Source organism: Heterocephalus glaber, unplaced genomic scaffold (assembly GCF_053883595.1).
Source record: "Heterocephalus glaber isolate CG9 unplaced genomic scaffold, H.glaber_assembly_v1.0 deba00001498, whole genome shotgun sequence".
Taxonomy (NCBI): domain Eukaryota; kingdom Metazoa; phylum Chordata; class Mammalia; order Rodentia; family Bathyergidae; genus Heterocephalus; species Heterocephalus glaber.
Window position 1 is genome coordinate 5,323,258 of NW_028258321.1, and position 26,625 is coordinate 5,349,882.

The 26,625-nt window shown below is 48.7% G+C and overlaps 1 protein-coding gene and 1 long non-coding RNA gene across 4 annotated transcripts in view; one reads left to right on the top strand and one right to left on the bottom strand.

Annotated features, from left to right (window-relative positions):
- Nucleotides 1–175: 175 nt before the first annotated feature.
- Nucleotides 176–26,581, bottom strand: LOC110346029 (uncharacterized). Its single transcript, XR_002389802.2, has 2 exons — nt 26,208–26,581; nt 176–17,276 (listed from the first exon to the last, which is right to left on the bottom strand). It is a non-coding gene; the product is annotated as an uncharacterized LOC110346029 (long non-coding RNA).
- Nucleotides 24,535–26,625, top strand: part of Nt5c2 (5'-nucleotidase, cytosolic II) — a 95,953-nt gene continuing 93,862 nt past the window's right edge. For 2 of the 3 annotated variants that reach the window (XM_087185873.1, XM_087185864.1), the window contains exon 1: nt 24,697–24,833. The gene's annotated coding sequence lies outside the window, so the exon portion shown is untranslated. Of the gene's footprint in view, nt 24,834–26,625 lie in introns of all 3 variants that reach the window. The other variant, XM_087185872.1, reaches the window with a different exon arrangement.

The following is a 26,625-nucleotide window of genomic DNA, read 5'->3' on the forward strand; positions in this document are numbered from 1 at the left end:
GTAGCAAGACCTTGAACCAAAATAAATAAATAACGGGATGTAGCTCAGTGTAAAGGTCCTGGTTCATTTTTCAGTACTGCAAGGAAAAAAAGACAGAGAGAGAGAGAGAGAGAGAGAGAGAGAGAGAGAGAGAAGCAACTATTAAGAACAATAGCCATTTCTATTAGTAGCTGAGTTGTTTTTTTGGGGGGGTGGGTACCGAGGATTGAACTTGGGACCTTGCGCTTGCGAGGCAGGCACCAGAACCACTGAGCTAAATCCCCAGGCCCATGAGTTTTAAAATTTTTAAAGCACTTACAAACATTTCCTTAAGTCTCACAACCACCAGTTGATGTGGGGTCATTATTATTACCACTTAACACATAGCGGTTTCCCTTAGCTGGTCCTCACTCCCCTCCCCGCCGAAGCCCTGGCCTTGCTTACCGACCGCTATGACGTGTGCTAGAGTGGAAGACCATGGACTCAGGATCTGACTCTCCTGGAGCAGAGGCAGGTGGGGCTGCCTCATTGTCCAACCCAGACAGCCTGGGCTTGAACTCACAGCGATCCTCCTGCCTCAGCCTCCTGAGTGCTGGGATCGCTGCACGGTGGTCTGCCTCTTGATTAGCTAAATGTTTATGGGTGAGTAATTTAATCTCTCTGAGCCTCAAGTTTTTTCATTTGTGATATAAAGATAATACTTCCCAGGGATGCTGTGATGAGCAAAGAAGATAATGTGTACATATAAAATGCTTAGCACAGTCGGCTGAGGTGGTGTGCACTTGCAGTTCTAGCTACTCAGGAGGCTGAGGCAGGAGGATCCCTGGAGTCCAGGAGTTTGATGCCAGCCTGGGGAACATAAGCGCCTGGAGCACAGTAAGCACTAAAAGATTGTCCACTCTCCTTATCTGCAGAGTGGGGTGCTCAGAAATGAACACAAGGCGGCTATGTCCTGAGGTCACCTGAAACAACTCCCAGCCCTTTTGGGGTAGGGGTTGGAGGCACCCCCCAGCAGTGACTGCTCATCCCCGTCACCTGCACTCGGGGTACGACAGGGCCAAGAAGGGCTTTGCGGCCACCTCCATCCGGTGGCCAGCACAAGAACGGAGGGGTTTTCTGTAGTCACCGTTTTGCCATTGGCCAGAAGGTGGCGCTGAGGAGCAGCCAGGCCACGGTGACGGGGCCGCGACCGAGGTCACCACCGAGGTCTGCTCTGCTGAGAGGGCTCACCTCTGCCCTTTCCTGCAGAGCAGCCAGGGCCATCAGTCGCAGGTGAGCTCAGCAGTTTTTTGCAGCCTCTGAGCAGGAGGAGGGGAAAGGGCAGAGGCGGGGCCTGAGCACCCAGACACAGCTGCACCTTCGGGTAACTCATTCATTCTTTCTCCTTCCTCTGTTAGAAACCGGGGGAGGAAAGATTCAAACGGAAGGTTGGAAGTAGCAAGTTGCTGACTGATCCAAAGTAGCACTTTTCTGCTGGGTTGTGTGTACGGGATGATGGTGTCATTGTGGTAGGAGTGTTCCTGCCCGGGAGTGCGTTCACCCTACTGTCCTGCTTCATCACCCCAAGGGACCTGCTCCCTGAAATCTCCTAGGGATGCTGAGGGAGGAGGATCTGCCTTCTGTAGTTACTTCCTGTTGTCTTCTGTAGTTACTTCCCGTTGACCCGGGCTGGAGGCCCTGCCTAGGTGGCCCAAGGTCTCTTATATTTTAGTCTAAGGGTGAGGAGCTTTTTCCTTTTTTGGAGAATTGTTGTCCAGCCACATCCAAAGGAGATGAAAAGTCTTCATGAATGGGGAGTCACTGGCATTGTTGGAGAGCAAGCACAGGTCAGGGAGCCTGGAGTCAGGAGAAGGGAACTGGAGTGAAGTGTATGTGGGCCAGAAACCTCGAAGGATCCTCAGGGCCAGCCCCGGCCTGAGAGGTCCTACAGGGCTCTGGACCCAGCCCCTGAGGGGCCTGAGAGGAGAAGCCAGCCAGGTATCTCACTGGGGTTACTGTCGATACTGTCACAGACCTCACTTAGCTGTTTTAGTTTGGTGAGACTGGCTTCTCCCTTTTAAGAGTTATTATGTAAAATCAAGGTCCCAGTGAACATCCTGCAAGTTTCCCCTATTTCAGCTGCAAGGAGGCCCAGCGCCTGCCGGTTCTGTAAAACTCCCCAGCCAGGGAGTGCAAGCTTTCTCGCTGAGTGTTTATGGTCTTGACCAGTTCCTCCCGTGACTGCCAGGGCACCAGGGACAAATCTGGAATGGAGGCATGAGCCACCTGAATGCCACTGGCCAGAGAGGCCTTGGGATTTCGCAGCCCAGCCACACATGTTCAAGGACAGGGTCCTCAGTCCACCAGACTCCAGATGCCGCGGGGAGGGTCGGCCAGGGCCCTTTGAAGGCCCTCTCAAGCCTGGCCTGGGAGAGGGATTGTTCTAGGAAGGAATCCGGAGTGGAGATAGATCCAGAAGCGGGGAAGCTAGACCTGTTGAGGGACTGGACGGCAGGGAAGGTATATCTCCCCTTCGGGAAACGGGTAGAGTGTGGTATAGCAAGTTTTCACCGAGGAAGTAGAGACCAGGGCCAAGGAGAGAAGCGGTGGACTTCCCTTGCAGCCAGGAGGATTTGGAAGAGGGTGGCAGTCCCCCGTCAGATGGAGGCGTGTGAGTCCCACTGGCACTGTGGGCTGGCAGAGGCCTGGGCCCTGGACACTGCTTGGCTGTCAAGTGGGAGGCTCTTGGAGTGGGGCATTCCGCTATTGCCGTGTAGGTAGCTCAGAAAAGGAAATCTCCCAACCGGCCACTTAGAGAAGGGGTGAAGAGAGCTCCCCAGTTGCCTCCTTCAAGGCCCAGAACTCTGAGGAATGGGGCGTTAATTTGCCCTGGAAGAGGTTAAACTTGAGTAAGCAGCCCCATAGCCAAAAGCAAAGTAATTTTCGTACCTGTGTTGTCCAGTTACCTAAGGCTTTTCCAAGGGATGGGGATGCCTTTGTGCAAGGTGCCTCGGGCACTGTCAGTCCCTGAGTCCAGGCATTCTTCACGGGTTGGCAGAGGAGCTCAGGCCTAGGGGATGAGAACAGGCCCTGCTGCCGTGCCTGGGCTCCCCATTCACATGGGCTTGGCAGGACTTGGCCGCCTCGAGGGTGTTCCTTGGCCCAGGGGCCTGATTGTTCACCTTTAAAGCCCTGGCCTTTTCCTGTTTCCCTTTGGGTTGTCCTGGTTCCCTCTAGGCCCATCGGCCTTACTATGGGCCTGATCAGTGAGGCCCACTATGCTCTTGGGCTTCTCTTTTCTTTAATGGACTCTCCTTTGTCCTCTCGGTCCTGGTTGTTAAAGACGGTGAAAGCCAAATTGACCAACTGACAAAGCAGCCCCGTCTGTGGACAGTGCTGGAGGTTTAGGAGCTTCCTTCTGATGCCCGGAGCAGATCGGCTGGGATATTTGGGCCTCCCTAGACTCAGGGCCTCTTTGGAAAGCTGTTGGGTTTTCATCAGAGCCCTGATTAATAGCCCCGATCTCGCCATAACTTACGGGCTTGGCTCCTGCTTTAGGTCCACAGGTCACCTCTGCTGTGGGCTCCCCCAAACCTAGGTGCCCTGGTCTGGGCTCACACAATCCCACCGCACTTTCCCCCTGCCTCAACTGCAGTATTTGCACTTGTTGTGACTCCATGAGACGCATGGGGTTCATTTTCTATCCTATGGCCTGGCAAGGTGCCTGGGAGGAAGAAGGAGTTGAATTTATGTTTGCTGAATAGACAAGTGAATGAATGGTTCCATCCACCTCACGGAAGCCCACCGAACACACTACGTGGCTGCCAGGGCCACACTGACCATGCAGGCTCCTGCAACTCGGTCTGAATGTTTGCTCTTCCCTTGAGGAAGCCACGGGTTTCTACTTGACCAGACCTGTGTGGTCAGCTGTGGGTCACGACCGGGATGTGCTTTTGAGAATCCCGGACTGTGTGTGTGGGAGGCGGAGCAGCTGCGTCTCCCCTGGTCCGTCTGAGGTGGGACCTGGCAGGCACTTTCCACCCACGCCCTGTGCCCGCCCGGCCACTTCAGAGTTCTTGACTTTCTAGCTCTAAGGACGTCACAGGCCCTCCATCGGCACGCCCTGGACCTGGGCATGGCCAGTGCAGCCACACTGGTCCCTGGCCAGAGCTTCCTGCCTCTGCACACCCACTTCCTCCACACCCAGTCATCTGCACTCTGACATCCTGGCCTTTCCTAAACCCGGAGGCCTCTTCTCTTCTGTGTTCCCAAAGGGAGGCGCCCTCCTCCCCCTGAGGCCAGCTCCTTGCTGGGCTGCAGGATCCTGTCCTCCGAAGGGCCGGGCACTCTGCCCCTGGCCGCCAGCCCCGCTCTCTCCCTTCTGGCTCTTTCTCCACAGAAACGCAGCCCATAGCGTCTTGCGACGTTCCCTTACAGCCTAGCTCATCAAACTCACCACCTGCTCCGTCAACCCCATTTCCATCCCGCCACTCCAGAGGTTCTTCCCAAGGCCAGAGCAGCCTCTGAACTGCAAAACCCAATGAGTAGTTTCCAGCTGCGCTTTGTGGCATTGGACAGGAAGAGGTCTCCTTTCCTCGTGACTCTGTCCCTCTTTGTAGAGCACTCTCTGCTACATTCTTTACAAAATCCTCTCCTATTCTTTTTCTTTTTTTTTTGTACCAGGCATCAAACTCGGGTCCTTGCGCTTGCAAGGCAAAGGACAGAACCACTGAGCTAAATCCCTGGCCCAAAATCCTCAAAATCCTCTCCTATTCTTGAATGTCAGTAGTACATACTTTTCCTCCTTTTGTCCTTTTCTCTTTTATTTTGTTCTAACTGCTGTAAGTCCTGTAGTCTAACACTTCCTGCTTCCTATGCAAGACATTTGGTCTCTCCCAGCCTTAGTAAAATGTTAGTTGTCATGAGAAATACAACTTATAAAAAGTACGGCACAGTGCCTGCCATGAAGTAAATGTTATCAAAACGTTTTATTATTGTTAATAAGAAAATACTGTCTCCCAGCCAATAGCTTTGTATTCTCATTATTATCTAACTGACGGTGAACTTTAAACAGTCCCCAAAGGGCACAGAATCCAGAATGCATTGCCAAGGAGCTGTAACCCAGCCTCAGCCCCACCACTGCATAGCGATCAGATCCACCCTGTCTGCCCACCCCTAGAAAGATACACATTTAAAAAACAATCACATGACAGTTGTCATACTTTGCAGACTCCATTTTCTGGAGATAAAGGTTGCTATCGAATGTGTGAGCCCATGAGGTGCTGCACGTGGATGCCCTGCTGTCCCAGAACTGGGGTTCACCCGGCCCAGAGCCCGCTGTCCCCCTCGGAAACTGGCCTCCCACCCCCGTCCCCGGTTTGTCCTTTCAGGGCTGGCTTATCTCACTTGGTTTGGTATCTTCAAGGGTCACCCATACAGTAGAGTGTGTCAGCATTTTCTTCCTTTTTTAAATTGCAGCATTCCCTCTACCATGTGTGTGACACATTTTGTTTATCCATTGTCTGTGTAGACACTTGAGTTGCTTCTACCTTTTGGCTACTGTGACTGCTGCTACTGTGAACATGACTGTCATCTCTTGGAGACTGTGCTTTCAGTTCGTTGTTTTTTTTTTTGGTACCGGGGATCGAACTCGGGTCCTTGCACTTGTGCAGCAGGTGGCGGAACTACTGAGCTAGGGCTTTTTTTTTCCCCAGCCCTTTTTTATTTTGAGACAGGGTCTCACTGAGCTCCCCAGGCTGCCCTTGCACTTGCCCCCTCCTGACTCGGCCTCCCAGAGTGCTGAGATGGCAGCTGTGGGCCACCACACCCGACTTCAACTCTTTTTGGGAGATATCCAGAAGAAGAATTGCTGGATCATGTGATAATTCTATTTTTAATTTTTTGAGGAGCTACCAAAATCTTTCCCAAAGTGATTTGTACCACTTTATATTCCCATCAACAACGTACAAGTATTCCGATTTCTCTACAGCCTCACCAGCTCATATTTTCTACTTGTTGTCATTATTTTTTTGCTTTTAAAATAGCTACTGGGTATTGAGTGGTATCTTACTGTGGTTTTAACTTGCACCGTCAGACTCTGCAGTGAGCTCTAGGCCTTTGACTTTTGGCTGGATCTTCTAGCTCTCAGCACACATAGGGCCACTTTGAGATTGAGATATATAGAGAGATTTTTTTTTCTTTTTCATAATGCTTACCGGATGGGTTTTAACTGTTGACTCACCTGCTTCCTATCAGTCCAGTGAGATTCCAAACTCCTTTAGGTGGGGCCCAACCCCCGCTTGTCATCAGAATGCTGCCCAAACTTGGTCACAGTTAAACTGCGGTCTCTGCCACTATCAGTCAGTCTGACCTGAGCAAATGAACTTACTCCCTGACCTGCCGAGGCTTTCTCACGGCTTCGGGTGACTTAGCTGAGATGCTGTCTGTAAAGCCCTCAGTACTGGCCCTGGGCCAAGTGTTTAACAGAAAGTAGCACTGCTTGCTGAGTTGAGATCTCAGTCCCTGAAGAGCCGCACGGTTTGGACACACACCTTACAATTCTAAGACTCGGTTTTTCTTTCTGTGATAAGGTGTTTGTCCTGGAGGCTGTAGTGCAGGCAGCAGCAGTCTTCAAATGAGGACACCGATTACCTGGGGAGCTTTGAAAAGACTAATTCTGGGGGCTGGGAGTGTGGCTCAGCGGTGAGCACATGCTTAGTGAGCGGGCTGGAGGCCTGGACTCCATCCCCAGCGCGCACGCTCACAATAGATAGCGCCCCCCACCCCCGGGCTTTGGTGTAAAGTACAGCCCAAGCAGGGGTCTGTTTTAAAAGTTCCCCCGGTGATTCTAATGTTCAACCAGAGCGAGAGCAGCTGAGTTGAAGTTTCTCCCTGATCTGAGGCCGCCAGGACCCCCGGAGAATGGAAACTGGAGACTGGAGATGCAGAGTGTCTCTCATTCTTCCGCCACTGTCAATTACCCTTTGCTGGTTTACCAGGAAGCGTTACTGAGCAGACTCGATAAACTGGGATTCCAAGGGTATTTGGGGATTCCGAGTGCTTAAATTTAGCAGATTACTTCAACCAGGAGAAACCTGGGGAGCAGGGGCCCTAAGGAAAAGAGACAGATGGCTGTGTCCTGCCATGACTGGTCCAGTGCCCTGGGCTCCGGTGGGAAAAGGTGGAGGAAGGGCCCTGCGTAAACTGGGGAGGCCGTGGGCACTGAGGGGTGGGCCTCATTCCATTATCGCCGGCCCACAGCGATGTACAGCAACACCGTGGTGCTCAGCTGCTTTGGCCCTTGGGGCATTTTGCAGGGAACGCTTCCTGTTTGTCATTTGTTTCCTACCTGTACTATTTTTAGCACTCACCCTACCTCCTAGAACAAATTAACAGCGAGTGCCAAGGTACTAGTGTACCTGACTCCCAAAACAATCTTGAGAAACGCAAAGCAGTTGTTCCTCTCTGAACAGTTAAGAACCTTGCTAGAACTGCAGTGGGGCAGTGGTGGGGTCAGTGAGAGGCCCCACGCTGGGCCTGAAAGCCCTGCACGCCCAGAGTGGCTCAGTCCCCTTGGACCTGGAGCCAAGGTCCTCAATGACCCCACTGCGCAATGGAGGGAGCAGCTAAGACGCTGCCTCCCGTTCATTCCCCGAAGCCCACCCATCTCTGAGCACAGTAGCTCTCCTCCTGTTCTGGGGATCATTAACACATAGCCTCAGTTTTGTAGTTTAAGGTGCTTGGTCATTCAGGGAGGTGCTTAGTGAAAACACCCCGTATGTCCAGGACACCCCAGAATGGCCTGCAGGAGCAGTGTGGGCCAAACGCTGGGCACAGACAGAGTTGACCCTTGGCCAGAGTGTCCAGATGAAGTGAAAGAAGATAAAAGGGAAGCTGTGTCCTGCTACTCAGGTGCCTGCGCCCACTGCTGACCAAACAAATCATGCCTGTGATCCCTGTGAGGCCGAGGCAGAAGAACTGCAAGTTCAAGCCCAGCCTGGGCAAAAAACTTAGTGACTTAGTGAGACCCTGTCTCAGGAAAAAAGAAGAAAAGAGAAAAAGGCTGGACATGCACCTCCTTGCGAAGGCCCTAGGTTCAATCATCAGCACCAGACAAACCAGTTTCCAACAAAGGAAAACAACAGCCCAAGGAGGTGCAGGGGCTCACAGTGGGCAAATCACCACCTCCCCGAGCGTAGGTGTGCGAAGGTCTGACTGTGAGAAGGGGAGGAACCCGAGGAGACAGAAACCCCAGGGTGGTCTTACTCCTCCCGGAGCTTTGTGCTGCCTCCTCCGCCTGTGGAAAGGAAACAGGACTTTGACCCCTGGCGCCAGCACCTGCGCATTCTGTCCATCTGGGTGGAGGGAGCGGCAGTTTAACCCCTAAGCCTGAAGGAGATCTGAGAAGAGGCTTGTCGCTAAAGAAAAAGAATTCAACTTTTAAAGTTTCATTTTGCTCCAGGGGTTATACAGTGGTTTCTTTTTTTTTTTTTTTACTAAGCTAAATTTAATGTAAAGTCCTATTATTCTGAGCTATGTCCTTCCTACATTTTTGGTGTTGAAATCAGCTTTTATGGAATATTTATAACAGTAGAGAACAGTTCACTTTGATGTTCTGACGGGGAGAGCTGGAAGGTGGCCGCCCCAGGTACCTGTGAAATGTTGCTGCCGGAGGAATGCTGAGTCTGGTAAAGCCCGGCCACTTTGGAGGCGACAGGGCTCCAGCATTGCCAGGGTGGTGAGGAGCTACAGGGCCTCATCCTGAGAGCAGGGATGAGGGGTGAACAGTGAGAGAATCAGCCACCAGAGTTAGGCTTTAGCCCCTCCCAAAGTTCATGCAGAAAGGAAGGAGCCATTGTCATTTTGGTTTTCTTACACACTTATTATTATCTTCACCTCCTTTTAAAGATGAGGAAACTAGGGGCCGGGGATTTAGCTCAGTGATTTTGCCGCCTGCTGCGCAAGTGCAAAGACCAGAGTTCGATCCCCATCCTCAGTACCAAAAATAAATAAATAAATAAATAAATAAAGGTGAGGAAACTAGGGCCAGGATGTAGCTCAGTGGTGCCGCACCTGGCTGGCAAGCACAAGGTCCTGAGTTCCATTCATGATACAAAAAAAAAAAAAGAAACTAAGTAGCTGGGTGTGATGATTCATTCCTGTAATCCCAGCACTCAGGAGGCTGAGGCAGGAGGATTGCCATGTATAGATGTACAGAGGCCAGCCTGGGCCACATGTTAAATTCAAGGCCAGCCTGAACAACACAGTGAGAGCCTGTCTCACAAAGAGGGGTGGGGTGGGGTGGACCAAGACCTGGGGGTATGAAGAGAGTGCCTGAGGTCACACCTTGTTAGCAGCAGGGCTGTCATTCAAACTAGTGGGTTTGGCTCAGGAATGCATGGTCTTAGTCCTCACACCACACAGCCTGGTTAAGGAGTAATCTAAGGCTTTGGTGGCATGGGAAGATCTATTTTCAGCCTCTGACTCCTCGGACTGAAAGTGCCTGTGGGCTAAGCTGCCTGATCTGTGTGGAGCTATCAGAGATCCTCTCTGGAGTATTCCATAGCACCACTCGGAAAACCAGGAAGTGGATGGCTGACGCTTTCTTTCTTTCTTCTTTCCTTCTTTCTTTCTCTTTCTTTCTTCCTTCCTTCCTTCCTTCCTTTCTTTCTCACTGGGTCTTGCTATGTAGTTCAGGCTGACCTTGAACTCACTGTGTATCCCAGACTGGCCTTGAACTCAGGGTGATCCTCCTGCCTCAGTCTCCTGAGTGCTTGGACTAGAGGCGTGCACCACTGTGCCTGGCCAAATGGATGACTCCTTCACAGAGACTTGAAAGACAACAGCAGCAAGGGCAATGAACTCTGGGTAAGGTCAGCCATCCCTGGGGCCTGGAATCTGAGAGGCCCTCTGGAGCCAGGCCTGTGTTCTCAAACCATTTTGTCAGACCTTGTTCCTCCCCTCGTGGCACACAGACCTGTGTGCAGTTAACTGTGTGCTTGCCCGTACGGTAATGCATGTGCCTCTGCCTGTGTGCACACGTGTACCCCAGCGTGGAAACTCACATAATCGGATGAAAGTGGGGTGTTATGTAGAGGGAGTGGGGACCCTGTGCAGCCCTGAGTCACTGTTTGGGACCCAAGAGCCTGGAGGAACACGGTTTGAGAACTGTCATTCCAAGCCTGGGTTTCCTGAAGCATACAAGAGGCTTTCTAGAAAAAAAAGAAGTTTCATGATCAAATACAGTTGAGAAACTCTGGTCATGCTTAGTTTTACAATCACTTGTTAGTATAGTAAAGGCTCTAAGAAGTCCTGAAGGTGGAGAAATCATCCCTAATCCATAATTTCCCTTTAAAAAGATGGACGAATTGTGTTATAGTCATACAACAGAATACTATAGAGCCATGAGAATGAAACAGTTGCTCCCTGTGGAAGCATCTGACAAGTACGTCAGGTGGAAGAGCCAGACCCCCAAGCGTGTATTGTATAAGTGCATTCACATAAAATTCAGAAGCCGGCAAAAAACGCATGTTCAGAATGGAGCTGAGGCGATTATTTGTTCAGGAGTGAAGTGGTGCCTGAGAGGAGCATGAGGAGAGTTAGTGACTCGGATTGTAGTATCTGTGGCGACGCAGTGGGGTTGACAGGTGTCCTGCTCCCTGACAGCAACCTGTGCATCTCTGTGTAGTGCGTGCACACACGTGTGCAGTGTGGTTTAACCCAAAGCCTCCCTTGGAAGTCTCGTGTGTGTGGGAAGTGCCTGAGCCACAGCTACTCTTCTGGGTGGCGAGTTCACCCTGAACTTGCTGTTAGGGTGGCCCTGCTCAGCAGTGTGGCCTCCAAGGTGCATTCTGGAGCCAGCTGTTCCTTTTGCTGAGGTGCAGCTCTCCTCTGCCACACCTTTCCGCCCCACCTTCCTGCCTTGGATCCAGCTGGCTGTGGACTGAATCCCCCCAACTGTGAGCCAATTTTTTGGTTTTTTTGAGACAGAAGCTGACTGTGTAGTTCAGGTTGGCCTTGAGCTCTCTACGTAGCCCAGGCTTACCTTGAACTCATGGTGATTGTCCTGCCTCAGCCTCCTGAGTGCTGGGACTACAGGCATGTACCACCATGCCTGGCAACTGTGAGCCAATTTAACCTTCTCTTCTTTTAAATTGTGAGTATCAGGTATTTTGTGCCAGGGATATATCCTTCTAAAAAAAAGAAAGAAAGAAAGAAAAACAAAGCACAGAACCACCGAGGGGCCAAAAACATGTACACGAGTTTGGCTCATCCAGGTAGAATCTAAAACATTTATTTATTTATTTATTTTGTGGTACTGGGGATCCAACTCAGGACCTTGTGCTTGCCATGCAGGTGCAGTGCCACTGAGCTACATTCCCAGCCCCTAAATAATTTTTTTAACTTGCAATTCTTTTTTTTTTTTTTTTTTGAGAGGGTCTTGGTATGTAGGTCAGACTGGCCTTAAACTCACTATGTGTCCCAGGCTAGCCTCAAAATTACAGTGACGCTCCTGCCTCAGCCTCTGAAATGCTGGGATTACAGCTGTGCACCACCACGCCCAGCCTAACTTCCATGTTTTCTGAACCCTATTGCCTGGTTGAAAGGCTCTGAGAAAACTCACAGAAGAGTTTCTCTGGACCTAGCACTAGAGCAAGGGCGTGATGGCGTGGTGCAGGGATGCTCCACGTTTGTCCCACCCTCTCATCTGTATCTGTTACTGGCCTTCTCCCTCCAGGTATTGGTTCCCTGTGTATTCCTGCCCTATTGCCGCTACCATTAATGATCACAAATTCAGGCTTGAACAACACGAGCTTACTATGTGTCAGTTCTGAAGGGCAAAAGTCTAAAGTGGGCCTCAGTGGCAGGGCTGAATTCCCTCGAAGGCCCAGCTTTCAGAAGCTGCCTGGGTTCCTGGCTCGCCCTCTTTCATCCTCGGAGCCTGTTACAGCAGCTCCCGTCTTCCTTTCACACATCGCTGACTCTGGCTTCTCTCTCCCTCCTCCCATTCAAGTGTACTCACGAGTACATTGGGCCCACCTAGAAAACAGGCTCCTCTCCCTGTTGAAGACCATCAGATTAGCATAGTTAATTCCATCTGAGGTCCCCTTGGCTGTGTAACTGCCATACAGGCACAGCCTCTGGGGAGTAGATGCACAGATGCTAATACTTGGCCTCATGACTTTTCTTTCAGATAGCTAGGATGTGAACCAAAGAAATGGTTGAAAATAACTTTTGGGTCTGGCGAAAGTAAAAATAATAAACTTGGCCAGGGGTAGTGGTGCCCACCTGTAACCCTAGTATTCCAGGAAGCTGAGGCAGGAGGACTGGAAGTTCAAGCCTGGCCTCAGCAATTTAGCAACTTGGTAAGCGCCTGTCAAAATAAACGGGGCTGAGATACAGCACAGGGTGAAGTCCTGGGTGCAGTCCCCAGCATCCAAACAAACAAACAAACAATAAACTCGATTACTGTGCACTCCCCTGACATCAGATTTACGTACTTTTACCTCAGAGGACCGTTACTATGAAAGGAGTGAGTCAGTGGCAGGGAAGCGAGGACCCAGCTCATGGTGGGCTGGGCAGGTGAGTCTTGGAGACTCTGCCAATGAAAGGCAGCCACAGGTGAGCATCTGACATCTGAACAGAGCCAGAAAGGGGGACTAAGGAATAGGTGCCCTGAATGGGAGGTGACATGAGGATTTATAATTCCTGATCCTGCAACTGTGAGCTGATTCCTTTGGGTCAGCTGTATAATTTTTGCAGTGCTCAAGAGATTGCCATTCAGATAAGAAAGAAGCCCACAGAAGGTCAGTTGTTGCCTGAGCAGCAGGCAATAGAAGGTGGGCGAGATTGGTGGCTACCATGGTAACACTGACTACTGTACAAGCAGGCGTGAGGTAGACAGTTGACGTTGTTAACTGCATCAGACTTATTTGGGAGTCTATTTAAATCTTGAGCCAGGCATGGTGGCACATACCTGTAGTCCCAGCACTCAGGAGGCTGAGGCAGGAGGGTCACCCTGAGTTCGAGGCCAGCTTGGGCTACATAGTGAGTTCAAGGCCAGCCTGAACTACAGAGTCAGACCCTGTCTCCAAAAAAAAAAAAAAAAAAAAAATCTTGAACCCCAAGACACATGACCTTAGATTCACAGTTTGTAGGACCAGGATAGGATCTGGAATCTGCCTTTCAGCCCCTCCCACCAACACATAAAAATTTCCCAATGCTACGTAAAGTTTGAGAACCACTGATTGAAGAAAACAATGTGTCTTTAGTACAAATCCCAATATACAGTGGACCCTTAACTTATGAACTCTATCGGTTCCAAGGGCTGGATGTACCTGAGTCAATGCAGCTGAGATCTGGATGTTTACCTGGGTACACGCTAGGGGTAATGAGAGGCAGATGAATCTTGCATTAACCCAATTAACACAAGTTGTTCATATATCAGGCTGGTCATAACTTGAGTGTCTACTGTAATTATCTCACATATTTGGTCTGAGAACCAGAGCCACTTTCTTGGTTACAAAGACCAAATCTTAAGATAGAGCTTATGTGCTCTGCAGGGAACTTATACTGACAAATGCCCAAGTTTTTCTAAGTGCTAAGTGTTTAAGTAGGTTTTTTAAGATTTCTGTAAGAGGGGCTGGATGTGTAGCTCAGTGATAGAGTACTTGCCTAGCACATGGGAGGTCCTGGCTTTGGTCCCAAGTAGCCTCCCTCCCACCTCAAAAATCAAAACAAAACAAAAAACAGGGCTGGGGATTTAGCTCAGTGGTTTCGCCGCCTGCTGCGCAAGTTCAAGGACCCGAGTTCTGTGGGACTGCATAACCTTTGTTCCTTTTCTCCAGCCCCATTGTGATTAAATGTGAGTTAATGGATAAAGATGCTTGTTAGTTTTGGGACACTATATAAAATCTGTAACAGACCTAAAGTCCCAAAGTAAACTACTCAACTCTTTGTTTGCCCGGAACTGATGTTCCGGGCATCACAATTTTTAGAACAAGCTGCAAATGTCTGCTGACCATCAATACGTGACAGTAGACCACTAACCTTTGTCCCCTTTTCTTTAATTCTATATGTTAACTTCCCCCTCAACGCCCTATAAGAACAGCCTCGGACTCTGAGCCAGTTGCCTCTCTAAGCTATTTTGCTTTGGGAGTGCCATTTGGCCAGACTAATAAAGGTCTGTTTTACTTTCCAACTTGTCCGGTGTGTTCCTTCCCGGGTGTTCTTCGCTGCAGTCAGCTCCTCGGAGCATTTGGTAAGGCTCTTGGTCTTACATTCTGAAGGCACTGCTGGGATCCCTGGGTGTGCTTCACTACAGTCAGCTCCTCCTCGGAGCGTTTGGTAAGGCCCCCGGTCTTACAGTTCGATCCCTGGGACCAAAAAAACCCAAAAAACAAAACTTCTGCAAGTATTGGTACTTTCCCCCTAGGAATCTACTAACATCTCACAGAGCAACTCACCAGAGCAACTTGGGACTCCCCAACTAAATCTCCCAAACTGGGAATGCTGCTTCAGATTATTGTGGAGGACCGGGGTGGCATCCAGGAAGGGGTCAGCACTGACCAGGACTGGACAGGGTGGCTAAGGTGTAGGACTGAGTTCCCAGTCCCCCTGAAAGGTGACATTCTCTCTCGGAGGAAGGGACCAACTCAAATGCAGGCTTTGTGATCCTCTTTGTTGTCCTCCGGTCAGTCAGTATGTGAAATCCAAAGTGCTGTGTCATAGTCCCTCACTGTGCCTGCAGCACACCCTGCTCCCTATTAGGAGTCTGAGGTTTGCTCAGTGTACTCTCCACCCCCAGCCCAGGGCTGGTATCTGACTAATCAGTGTATGATCCTTCCTTGGCTGGGTGTCTGATATGCCCTGAGTCATTCTAGTTAGTTTGAAAAGAAGGACCCAGCCTCTGGGCTGGAGGAGAGACATTTCTGTCTTTTGCTGGCACAAGCAAGGAAATGTGAGGGTGCAGGGGACATGTTTGTTTTCTCACAGTGCTGGGAATTGAATCCAGGGCTTGCACATGGTAGGCAAGTACTCTACCACTGAGCTACACCCCCAGCCCCTTTTAAGAGAGGAATTCTTACTAATTTGTCCAGGCCAGCCTCACACCTCCTTGCTCAGACTTCCAAGCAGCCAGGATTATAGCAGCCACCACCCCACAGGCTGCGGGGCAGAGACAAAAACTCTGGCAATGTTGATTATGTAAGCATTTACTAACTGTACCTCTGAATTTCCCCATGGTTTAAGCCTGTTTTAATAAGCTTTCCTGTTTCTTGTGATAAAAATTTCTTAAGGTCTGTGGTCACTGGTTTACTTTGCTTTTTTTTTTTTTTTTTTTTGCAATTTGTATGTAAAAAATACAAAAGAACAAAGAAAAGATTATGGCTTGGGGGTTCAAAGAATCGATGGTGTGTGGAGTAAAATTTGTTTCTATAAAGGCTGTCACAAATGAGCCGTGTACCTTCTGAACTGACAGCTTTCATTTCCCACTAGTGTCCATGTCCAGAAGACAAATCTGTTAAATCAGCTTTTATTTCCATTTCTTATCTCAAAAATATGTTTGTTTAGTTCCTGTTAGCAAGAACATTGTCTTCGGAGGTTGATGGGGAATGCCAAGATGAGAAAATTAAATCAATTAGGAAATGCTTTCGTTGACTAATAGTAGAAAGCCTACACCTACCCACATTTGTCACAGAACTGACTTTTCAAACACAGGCGTGCACACCCTAATTCTTACTGTAGCATGCCTCAGGTGTTGGTTTACTTTGGGTACAATGCCCAGGTGGGCTGAACTGCTGTGAAGGAGACCTGTAGGCTCTGGATGCATGTTTCATTTTAAGTTTCATGTCATCACTTGCGACAGGGTCCCCCTGTGTAGCCCAGGCTGGCTGGAACTTGCAAGGATTCTCCTCCCTCAGCCCCTTGTGCTCTGGGAGTACAGGTGTGCGCCACCACACCTGGCCTTATGACTTATTTAGACGGACATCTAGAGACCAAGGCTGGAATTGTTGGTGATATCAGTTTGAGACAGACAAGAAGCGCCTGGTTCATTTTTCCCTGTGCTGGCGGGGGCTGGGGGTGGGGGTGGGGTGACTTGGCCAGCGGCCAGGATGCCCCACCTCACTCCCTTTTGCCCCCCTCGTACCCCACTGGACTGGGACAGTTTGCTTCAGTGTCCTCTCTGGCTATCACCCTGCCCTTCTCCACTCCAACATGACTAGAATTTTTGAGAACAGAGGGGTCACCCTGGAGTGGCTAAGATCAGGAAGGGAGGGATCTAGGCCCCTCATTTGCATACCCAGCATGCACAGCAGGCCTTCCAGAAGATTCCTTGGCTTCAGCCCTCGCCCTCTGCAATGGGTCCGCAAGGCTACATAAGTAGCACTTGCCTGGCACCCCTGGGGTTTTAGTGGAGGAGGGCTCCCTCCTGCAGCACAGGCCCTGTTAAAGACTCCCTTTGGGGTGCCTGTAAACCTGCTTTGATCTATTTCTCAGGTCCTGTAAATCTGCATAGACTTTTATCCCGAGTGGTGTGGACAGAGTGAATAAGCAGAGCTGTTAGCATGGAAGAGCTCCAGAGACCCAGCGCCTGGCAGATGTGACCTATGGTGCCTGCACAAGCTGGCAACAGATGGTGCCCAGCAGCTGGCTGTGGGCTACTGGCTCCCGGCATCACCTGGGTCATCTGGCGGTGTCAGGTCTGCTGACAGAGCTGCACTTAGCTGATCACGATTTCCACCTGAATGGAGCAGAAGGACCTAGGCTGACCAGCAATAAGTTCCATCTGGAAACAAATTGGACTAGTGTCTTGCTCAGATTCCTGCTGCAAGAAACTGGTGAAACAGGATAGAAACAGGAGTGTAAGAATGACAGCCCTTGCTTAATTCCTTTAAATGATGTAATTAAATGTACAGCATTGGCTGGGAATGAAGCTGAGTTATAGAGCTCCTGGCCCGAGGGCACGTATAAGGCCCTGGGTTTAATCCCAGCACTACAAACAATTTTATTTTTTAGGGGTTTTTTTTGAGATAGGGTCTCACTATGTAGCCCAGACTGGCCTCAAACTCAGGGTGATCCTCCTGCCTCAGCCTCCTTAGTGCCAGGGATCAGAGATGTGCACCAACACACCTGGCAACAAACAATTTTTAAAAATTTAAAAAGTACAATATTGTAAAAGGCATTAAAATCTGCTCACAAGAGCATCACACATTCATTTAGTCATAAATTAATTTATTTGAAATGTACCTGGAAACCCGGTGTGCTAGACTTTCAGTGGACAGGACAGGCATTGTCCCTGTCTTCCTGCAGCTCAGCCCCTGTGACAAGAGAAGCGTCTGAAGACATTTTGCACAAATACTTATGGGACACATGGTAAGTTAGGGGAGGCAGGGGAAGGTACAGGTCCACATGAAGGACTAACAGGGAATTTCCATTAGATTGGACACTGCAGTAACTTTTTCTGTTGCTGAGACACAATACCTGACACCTACAACTGTAAGGAGGGAAGGTTTACTTTGGCTCAGTTTGTAGAGGTTTTATTTTATTTTTTGGTATTGGGGATGGAACTCAGGACCTCATGCTTGGCAGGCAGGCTTTGCCGCTGAGCTCCATCCCGGCCCATGTAGAGGTTTTAGTCTACAGTCAGCTGGCTCCAAGGCAAGGCAGCATGGCAAAGGGCCCTGGCTGAGGAGAAACAGCTCGTGGCATGGTCATAGGAAGAGGAGAGAGAGGAGGGAGGAGCAGGGAAGGAATAAACCCTTCTGGCCCAGACCCCAGTGGCCACCTCTTCCGACCAGGTCCCACCCCTAACAGCAAGCCAGCGCTAAGTGCAGCAGGGGCCAATCCACGCCCCTAACCGGTTAGGTCCCAAAAGCACCGCCGATGCGTGCATGAGGCTTTAGGGGACCTCTAGATACAAACCACGACATTGGGTGAGGAATTAAGAAGTCCTCTCTGAGGAACATTTGTGTTCAGGCCTTCAGGATCAGTAGGAGCTAGGAAGCTGAAGAGCTTTTAGCCAGAGAAAGCAAGCAGTGTCTGCAAACAAGGAGCCTGGGTGTTCTAGGTGAACGTGGAGGAAATCGTCTTTGAGTCCTTTTTTTTTTTTTTTTTCATGCCAGGGAGTGAACTCAGGTCCTTGCGCTTGGGAGGCAGGCGCTGGAACCACTGAGCTAAATCCCTGGCTCCATTGACTCCTTTTTTAAAAGTTAAAAAATATATTTTTTAAGACAGATGTGGTGGCACATGCCTGTAATCCCAGCACTCAAGGCAGGAAGATCTCCATGAGTTCCAGGCCAACCTGGGCTACGCAGTGAGTTGAAGACCAGCCTGAACTCCCAGCAAAACCCTGTCTCACAAAACCAAACCAAACCAAAAAATTATATATATATATTTTTTACTGTAGTAAAATATATGTAATATGATATTTGCCACTTTAACCATTTTAAAGATGTAATCCAGTGGTACTAGGAACACTCACAATGTTGTGCAACCATGACCACGATTTCCAAAACGTTTTCATCACCCTAAACAGAAACTTAGAACGATTAAGCAGTAACTCCCCATGCCTCTCTGCTTTCAGTCCCTGGTAACCTCTAATCCACTTTCTGTCCTATAAATTTGCCTATTCTAGCTATTTCATGTAAGTGGAGGTTTTTTGGGGTTTTTTTGGTACTGAGGATTGAACTCAGGTCCTTGCACTTTCGTAGCAGGCGGAGAACTTCATTTCTTTTATGACTGAAAGATATTCCATTTTATGTATATACCATATTTTGTTTTTCCATTCCTGATATACACTAGAGTTGTTTCCACCACTTTTTTTTTTTTTTTTTTTTTTTTTTAGCAGTACTGGGAATTGAACCCAGGGGTGATCTATGACTGAGCTACATTCATGAACTTTTATTTTTGGTACCGTGGATTGAACTGGGGACCTTGCGCTTGCGAGGTAGGCGGTGGAACCACTGCATGCACTTTTTAAAAATTTAAAATTTTGAAACAGGGTCTTGTTAAATTGCCTAGAATGGCCTTGAACTTGCAATCCTCCTGCTTCAGTTTGCCAAGTAGCTAGGCTGACAGGCGTGTACCACCACGCCTGGCTGTTTCCACCTTTGAGCAATATGAATATCACCATGAGCACTGGATACAAGTTTCTGTTTGAGTCCTTATTTTCCATTCTTTCTGGATATCTTCCTAGAAGTGGAATTGCTGGATCATATGGTAATTTTATGTTTAACTTTTTGAGAAACTGCCAATTTGTTCTCTGGTGTGGTTTATACCATTTTACATTTCCACCAGCAATGCCTAATCCACCAACACGTGTTTCCTTTTCCTTTCTTTGCCTTAGCCATGAGTAAGTCACAGCATCTCTCTGTGTTTCATTCTGACTCTTCTGTCTCCCCAAGAATTCATCTCTTCTGAAACTCTTGCGAGTGCCTGACTTCCTAAATAGATGCCTGGCAATTTCAGGAGGAGGTGAGTAGCGAATCGATTTGTATCTCCAGATTTGAATCTCCTGGCAGGTGTTCAATAAATAAAAGAATTGTGCTAAAGGTTGCAGGTCACGTTTAACTCATGGTGACAACCCCATGAAGCTTCTGACAAGCGTCTGAGATTTTTGCCTGACTCAAATGAATTACTTTTCCCATTGTGTGAAGCAGTTGGTTGGTGGGTTGCATTAAATACCATGAATCTGGGGCTGGGGTGTAGCTCAGTGGTAGAGCACGTGCCTAGCGTGTGTGAGGCCCTGGGTTTGATCCCAGCACTGAAAACAACAAAACAAAACTATGACCCTAACCTCTCCCATGTCTTTGCTTTGGTCCCTGGAGTTTCTCTCCATTCCCCTTAAGGTAGGCTACAGGTCATTATGGTCTACAGCATCCAGCCAGGTCTGGCCTGGGGTCCCTCTGGGACCATTTTTGCACTTGCTTCCTTTCTCTCTATGCTTCTGGTCGTTTCACAGAGGCATGAGCCTTGTGCCTGGGATAGGGTCTTTGCACCTAGGGCTCCTTTTTATAGGAACTCTCCACTCCTCTAAACCTGCCCCTTGCTCTTTGTTGCCTTCATCCTTCTCATCCTTCTGGTGTTGGCTGAGATAAGATTCTTCAGGAAAATGTCTCCTGACCCTCTCCCCACCCCAAGTCTATCCCCTATTGTGCTCTCCCTCATAGTATCTTTTACTTTTTGTGCATAGAAAATTGAAGGCAAATAACTATTTGTATATTTGGAATTCACCTTCTGAATAGCAAACTCCACGAGGCAGCAATTCATGTCTGTATTGATCAATGTTAGGCATATAGTTAGTACTTATATTAGTCACGTTTCTGTTGCTGGGATAACATACCTTACACATGCAATTTAAAAGAGAAAATGTTCACGTGGCTTACAGGTTCAGAGGTTTCAGTCCATGGTCAGCTGGGTCCAAGGCAGGAATGGCATGATGAAGGGGCCCAGCAGAGGAAAGCTGTTCCTATCCATGGCATCCATGAAGCAGAGAACACAGAAGGAGAAAGGGGAAGAGGAAGCCAGAGAAAGAGGAAGGGCCAGGGACAAGAATATACCCTTGCAGGTTACCTTGTCCAAGTGACCCACCTTCTCCACCTTGGCCCTACCTCCTAACAGCATATTCAGCTATGAACTCATCAATGGATTCACTGATTAGTATAGCATCCCCATGATCCAATCACCTTCCAAAGTCTATACTATATATCATTCTGCAACTTGCTATTTTCATTCAAGAATATAACTTTGAGCAGGGCTTGGTGGTGTATGCCTATCATCCCAGATACTTTGGAGGTTGGAGTAGGAGAATTACAAGCTCAAGGTCAGTCTGAGCAACTTAGACCCTAACTCAAAATAAATACAAAGGGCTGAGGTTATAGCTCAGTGATAAAACACCCCTGGGTTTGATCTCTAGTATAGAAAAAGGTTGTGTTTTTTTTTGGTACCTGGGATAGAACTCCAGTCCTTGCACTTGCAAGACAGGTGGCGGAACCACTCAGCTAAATCCCCAGCCCCCAAAAAGCTATTTTTGATATCTATATCTATATACAGAGTCTGCCAAAAATGTATATACACCTCAGGAAAAGAAAAATAATACGATGTTTTTTCAACAGATAGTGCTACCCTTGTATAGGGGAACCTTAGAGGATGCCATATATTGCAGAAAACCCACTACACTGTCAACTCTTAGGGAAGAAATTGAAAATGCACGTGCAGCAATCTCAATGGACCAAGGTTAGCCAAGCAGCAGTTCACCAAAGTGTCTAGAAGTTAATGGCCACCACTTTATGTTGTTCTTTTTTTTTTGGTACCAGGGATCAAACTCGGGACTTGGTGCTTGCACGGCAGGCGCCAAAACCACTGAGCTCAATCCCCGGCCCCAGTGGCCACCACTTTGAGCACCTCTTGTAATTGTAGAGGCCAAAGGTAACTTGTGTTAATCTCATGATGGCTCAATAAATTTAGTATTAAAATAGTTATACAAGGTTTTGCGCTTTTTTTTGGTACCAGGGTTCAAACTCAGGTCCTTGAGGTTGTGAGGCAGGCAGCAGAACTACTGAGCTAAATCCCCAGCCCACAAGTTTTTTCTTGAAGCGCATGCACATTTTTTGGCGGACTCTGTATATCTAACTATATATCTATATTTATCTATATCTATCTATCTACATATATTGATATAGATCAAGGTCATTTTTATTTGTAATACTGAGGATTGAACCCAGGGCCTTTGCTCTGAACTACATCCCTAAACTGTGTTTTTGAGATTGGACCTTGCTAAGTGTTATGTCATCTGCACTCTCTCCTGTTTCTTCTTTGACTCCAATCAGTCTTATGTTATTCTTCTTTGCATGGTCTAGCAGCTGCTGGATTGATTTCTCGTGTTCCCTTAGAATTTTGAAGCAATTTTTCTTTTCCTGGTCACTAATTGCAATCTTATCTTCTATATCTGAAATTCTGTCCTCACATTGGCTCATTCTGCTGTGCAGACTTTCAATGGAGTTTTTCATCTCTTGGAAATCTATTTGTATCTGTTTTATGGATTCCATTTGTTTCCTATGTTGGGATTCCATCATGTTCCTCAGCTCCTCTCTAGATTTATTAATCATGTCTTGCACTAGGAGCACAATCTCTGCTGTTATCTGAGAAATTATTTCTGATTTCATTTTTTCCAGATCCTCTTTTGTTGCCAGTTCAGTGGGTCCAGGTGATTGAGTATCAGAGTGTTCCATCTCATTTCCCTTTGGGGTTGCTGTCTTGCTAAGTGTTATGGCTTAAGTCTAGATGTCCCCCAAAGCTTCATGAGTTCATAGGTGAGGCTTTTGGGAGGTGACTGGATCATGCGTGTGTGATTCTGGGTCACGAGTGTATGATACAGTGGTATCTTGGTTCACCAACCCTTTTGTTTGTGAACAATTTGGTTTGCAAATAGAAGCATTTGGCAAAATTTTGTTTTTGTTTGTGAACTCTGCATCAAGTGATGAACATGACTGAGGCCATCTTTCCTGCATGAACATGAATGTGGCCATCTTTTCTAGAATCGTGGAATGAATTAAGTTCATGAACTGAAGTACTGCTGCACTGGATTCATCTACTGATGGGTTTACAGTGGGTGTGATGTTGAGCAGTGAAGCCTGGTAGGAGGAGGTTGCCCAGTGGGGCGTGGTCTGGAGGATACCTATGTCTCATCCTCCCTTGATTCCCTTGCTGCTTCCTGCCTGCCATGCCATGAACTGTTTCTCTTTTGTCAGGCCTCTCTGCCATGCTGACCTGGCTTGGAGCCAGCTGGCTATGGACTGAAACCTCTAAAAACTGTGAGTTAAAATTAACTTTCCTTCTTTAAATTGTAAGTGTCAGGTATTTTGTCCCAGCAATGAAAGAGTAACTAAGACAGATTTTGGTAGCAAGAGTTGGGTCGATGTTGTGTCTACCTGACCATGTGGCTCAGAACCCTTTGGAACTGACTTGTGGGAAGAGTTTGGAAAGTTTTGGAGATACCAGCTGAAGTAGCCCTAAAATGCTACAAGCTAAGCTTATGGGAGATTTTGGTCAGAGCTCAGAAGACCAGAATGCTGACAGAAATGCAGCTGGTAAAGACCAGGCTCAGGAAGTTTTGATTGGGAACAAAGACTGTATTGGCAGTTGGACTCCAGGCTGTGTATATTATGATCCGGCAGAAAATTTGTCTGCACTTTGCCCCTGTCCAGAGACCTTGTGGGAGGCCAAGATTAAGGGCAACAGACTCATTAATCTGGCGGAAGAAATTTCAAGGCAGTCTAATGTTGAGGTGGTGGTACGGGAACTGGTGGGGGCTTTTATCCCTCCGTACCTTGATAATCAAAAGCAAACAGCCCAGCAGAATGATTTAAAAAGTTTTGAGTTTGGCCAGAAGGAATCTCAGGTAAAGATGCAGCCTGCAAAGCGGGAACAGAAGAGAATATGGTTGCTGAAAATATTAGCATTAAAAAGCCAAGTTCTCGGAACAGGACAATAGAAAAGATGGCCCGAGGGTATCACAAGAATGAGCAAGAGACCACCCTTTGCGGCCTCAAAATTGCAAAAGTGAAAGACTGCTTTGAGAAGAGAGCTTCAGGGCACTATGTCCCAGAAGGGCAGTGGTTTAGGAAATTTGTTCTTCAGGACTGGGTTCATTGTGCTCAGAGGTCAAGGCACTTGACCCCTATAACCAGGAGAGAAGGAAGCTTGGCTGCTGCTCCACCTGGCAGCCAGGCTTTTGTGTCATCCACAAGGTGCTGGTTTTAGGTGCCTGGAGAATGCAGGAGTTGTGAGGTCAGAAAGGCTTCCACCCAGATTTCAGAAGAGGGCCTTGGGAGGCCAGGCAGTGCACCTGAGAGGACAGTGTGTGAAGCCTAGGTGCTGTGGAGACCCCAGAAGGTTGGAGAAGCCAGGAACCTTGATCATCTGAGGAAAGCTGCAAGGAGTGGGCACAGCCAGCCCAAGAGAGAAGCCACCAGAGCTGCAACCACTGATGGTGCCACAGGGTTACAGCCACGCAAGCCTTGGAGCTCACATCTTGCCACAGATTGACCTGGATGTTGGATGTGGAGCTACAGGACTTAAATGTTTGTCCTGCTGGATTATTTTTTTTTTTTTGGTACCAGGGTTCAAACTTGGGACCTTTCAGTTTTGAGGCAGGGGGCAGAACCACTGAGCTAAATACCCAGCCCTGCCCTGCTGGATTTTGATCTTGCTTTGGTCCCATTTCTTTCTGTCCTCCTATTTGTACCTTTTGGAATGGAAATATTTATCTTGTGCCGTTGTATATTGGAAGTGTTTAATTTTCTTTTTATTTTTACTGGGCCTCCCAGCTAATAGTTTGCCATAAACCTCAGAGGACACATTGGAACACGTTGTACTTTCTAGCAATGTTGAAATTGTTAGGACTTTGGCAACTCTTAGAGATGAAGTAAATGCCTTTTGCATAAAGGGATGTGCACAAATCTTGGGGGGGGGCAGGGCAGAGTGTTATGGCTTGTATCTATCTAGATGCCCCCCCCCCCCCCCCCCCCCGCCCCTGCACTCATAGGTGGGGCTTTTGGGACGTAACTGGAACATAGGTGTGTAATGCTGGATTATGGATGGCTGGATCTGGGCTGTGATACTAGGATTAAGGGTGTGATGATGGAATTAAGGGTGCCCACCCTGGGTGTGGGTGGCACCACCCAAAAGGCAGGTAGTTTGGATGGAATATAAAGGGACAGAAAGAAGGCCAGCTGCTGCTGCTGCTTCTGCTCTTGCTGTTTGCTGCTTGTTGCTTCCTGCCTTCATGCCATGGACTGTTTCTCCTCTGGGATGCCCCTCTGTCGTGCCACCCTGCCTTGGAGGCAGCCAACTCTGGACTGAAACCTCTACAAACTGTGAGCTGAAATAAACCCTTCATCCTTTAACTTTGGGTGTTGAGCATTTTGTCTCAGCAATGAGAAAAAATAACTAAGACACCCAGCTCATCTGATTTTTTTAGACTGGGGATAGAACTCAGAATCTTGTGTTAGGCAGGCAGGTGCTGTGCCACTGAGCTAAATCCTTGGCCCCTCATGATTTTTTTTTTTTTTTACTGGGGATCGAACTCGTGTCCTTGAGCTTGCGCAGCAGGTGGCGAAACCACTAAGCTAAATCCCTGGCCCTGATTTTTTAAAATTATTATTTTTTCATTATTTTGGGAGCAGAGTTCTAGATTGTAAAAGGAAATTAATGGAAAAGTATAAAGAAAATATCTGGTCCTAATATTAAGAGAAAACCATTGTCAACACACCCAGTGACTTATTTTCTCCTACTCTTTTGTGTGTACTCTCTTTGTTGTTCAGTTTGAGATCACAATGCATATGTGTTATGCACAAATTCAATTAGTGCGGTCTATAGGAAAAAACTTTTAAAAATGCACTTGGTTTAAAGGTGGTATTAAGCTAGCTTCCAACTCTTTGTTCTTATGCCTCACATGCCCTGAAAAATGTAGTTAGATGAGAGGTCCAAGGCCCATCCTCAGAGGACCAGAACTGAGGTTGGTCCACAAACATAGGAGGGGTAGAAATGCTGGGGTGCAGCACCAAGTAAAAGGACTTGGGGGTCTAAATTACTGCTCACTATGAGTCAACAGTGGGGATCTGGAGAACTTTTCTCCCTTCCTCTCCCTCCCCTTCCCCTCTCTCCTTTTCTTTCTCCTCCCCTCTCCTCCCTTCCCCTTCTCTCCTCTTTGGAGATAGGGTCTCACTAAGTTGCTCAGGCTAGCCTGGAACTCCTGGGCTTAGAGATCCTCCGGCCTCAGCCTCCGGTGTAGCTGGGACTATAGGCTCACCCCACCATGCCTGGTGCTTGTCAGGGTTGAATGCAGGGCAGTCAGTTCTAGGTCGAAGCTACAATCCTACTTTACTCTGATGGTGCCACAAACGTTTGGCTCAGTCTTGAGTGACACATTCTGAAGGAATCAGTTAAATCCCGGGGTGCCAGAGGAGAAAGACAAAGATGCACAGGGCTGGGAAGAGGGGACTTGCTGAGCTGAGGGAAGAGAAGACAGCAGGCAGAAGGGAGCTTAGAGCAGTTTACTCTGGGGCTCGAAAGGCCAGAGCCTGGGCCCAGACATTGGCACTTCGGAGCACCCAGGACTGCGAGGACTCAGCAGGCCGCGCTCGGCAGGGCAGGGCAGGGCGGGGCGGGACGGGGTCGACCTGTGGGGTCTCCTCGCCCCGCGGGTGGTGGGGGTATGGACTGAACACTGCCTGGTGCCGGGTGCTTACCGTGTACCAAGACTGAGCGGAGCCAGCCTACGTGACCTCACTTCCCTGTCCATACGGTGTGCATCGTGCGGCACAGGGGAGGAAGCTGATCCATGCGAGTGGCGGGACTGGGATTCGAATCCATGCTCATGAACTAAACAGCGGGAGCCAAGCCCCCAAGGGGATTCAAGGAGCTGGAAGGGTCGGCAACCTGCGTCACCCCACACCTCAGCCACAGCCAGTATTCTGTCGTCTAAAGATCCCCAGGCCTTCGCGAGGGGCAGAGGCCCGGGTCTTAAGGTCGCCTCCCGAGGTCCGCTGCGAAGCCAGGGAGCGTCGTCACCGTGGCTGCCCGGCTCTGCGGCGGAGCTGAGGGACCGAACAACTAGCAGGTCCCTAAGCCGGCGCGCTGGGGGGCGTGGCGCGGGCGGAGCGCTGG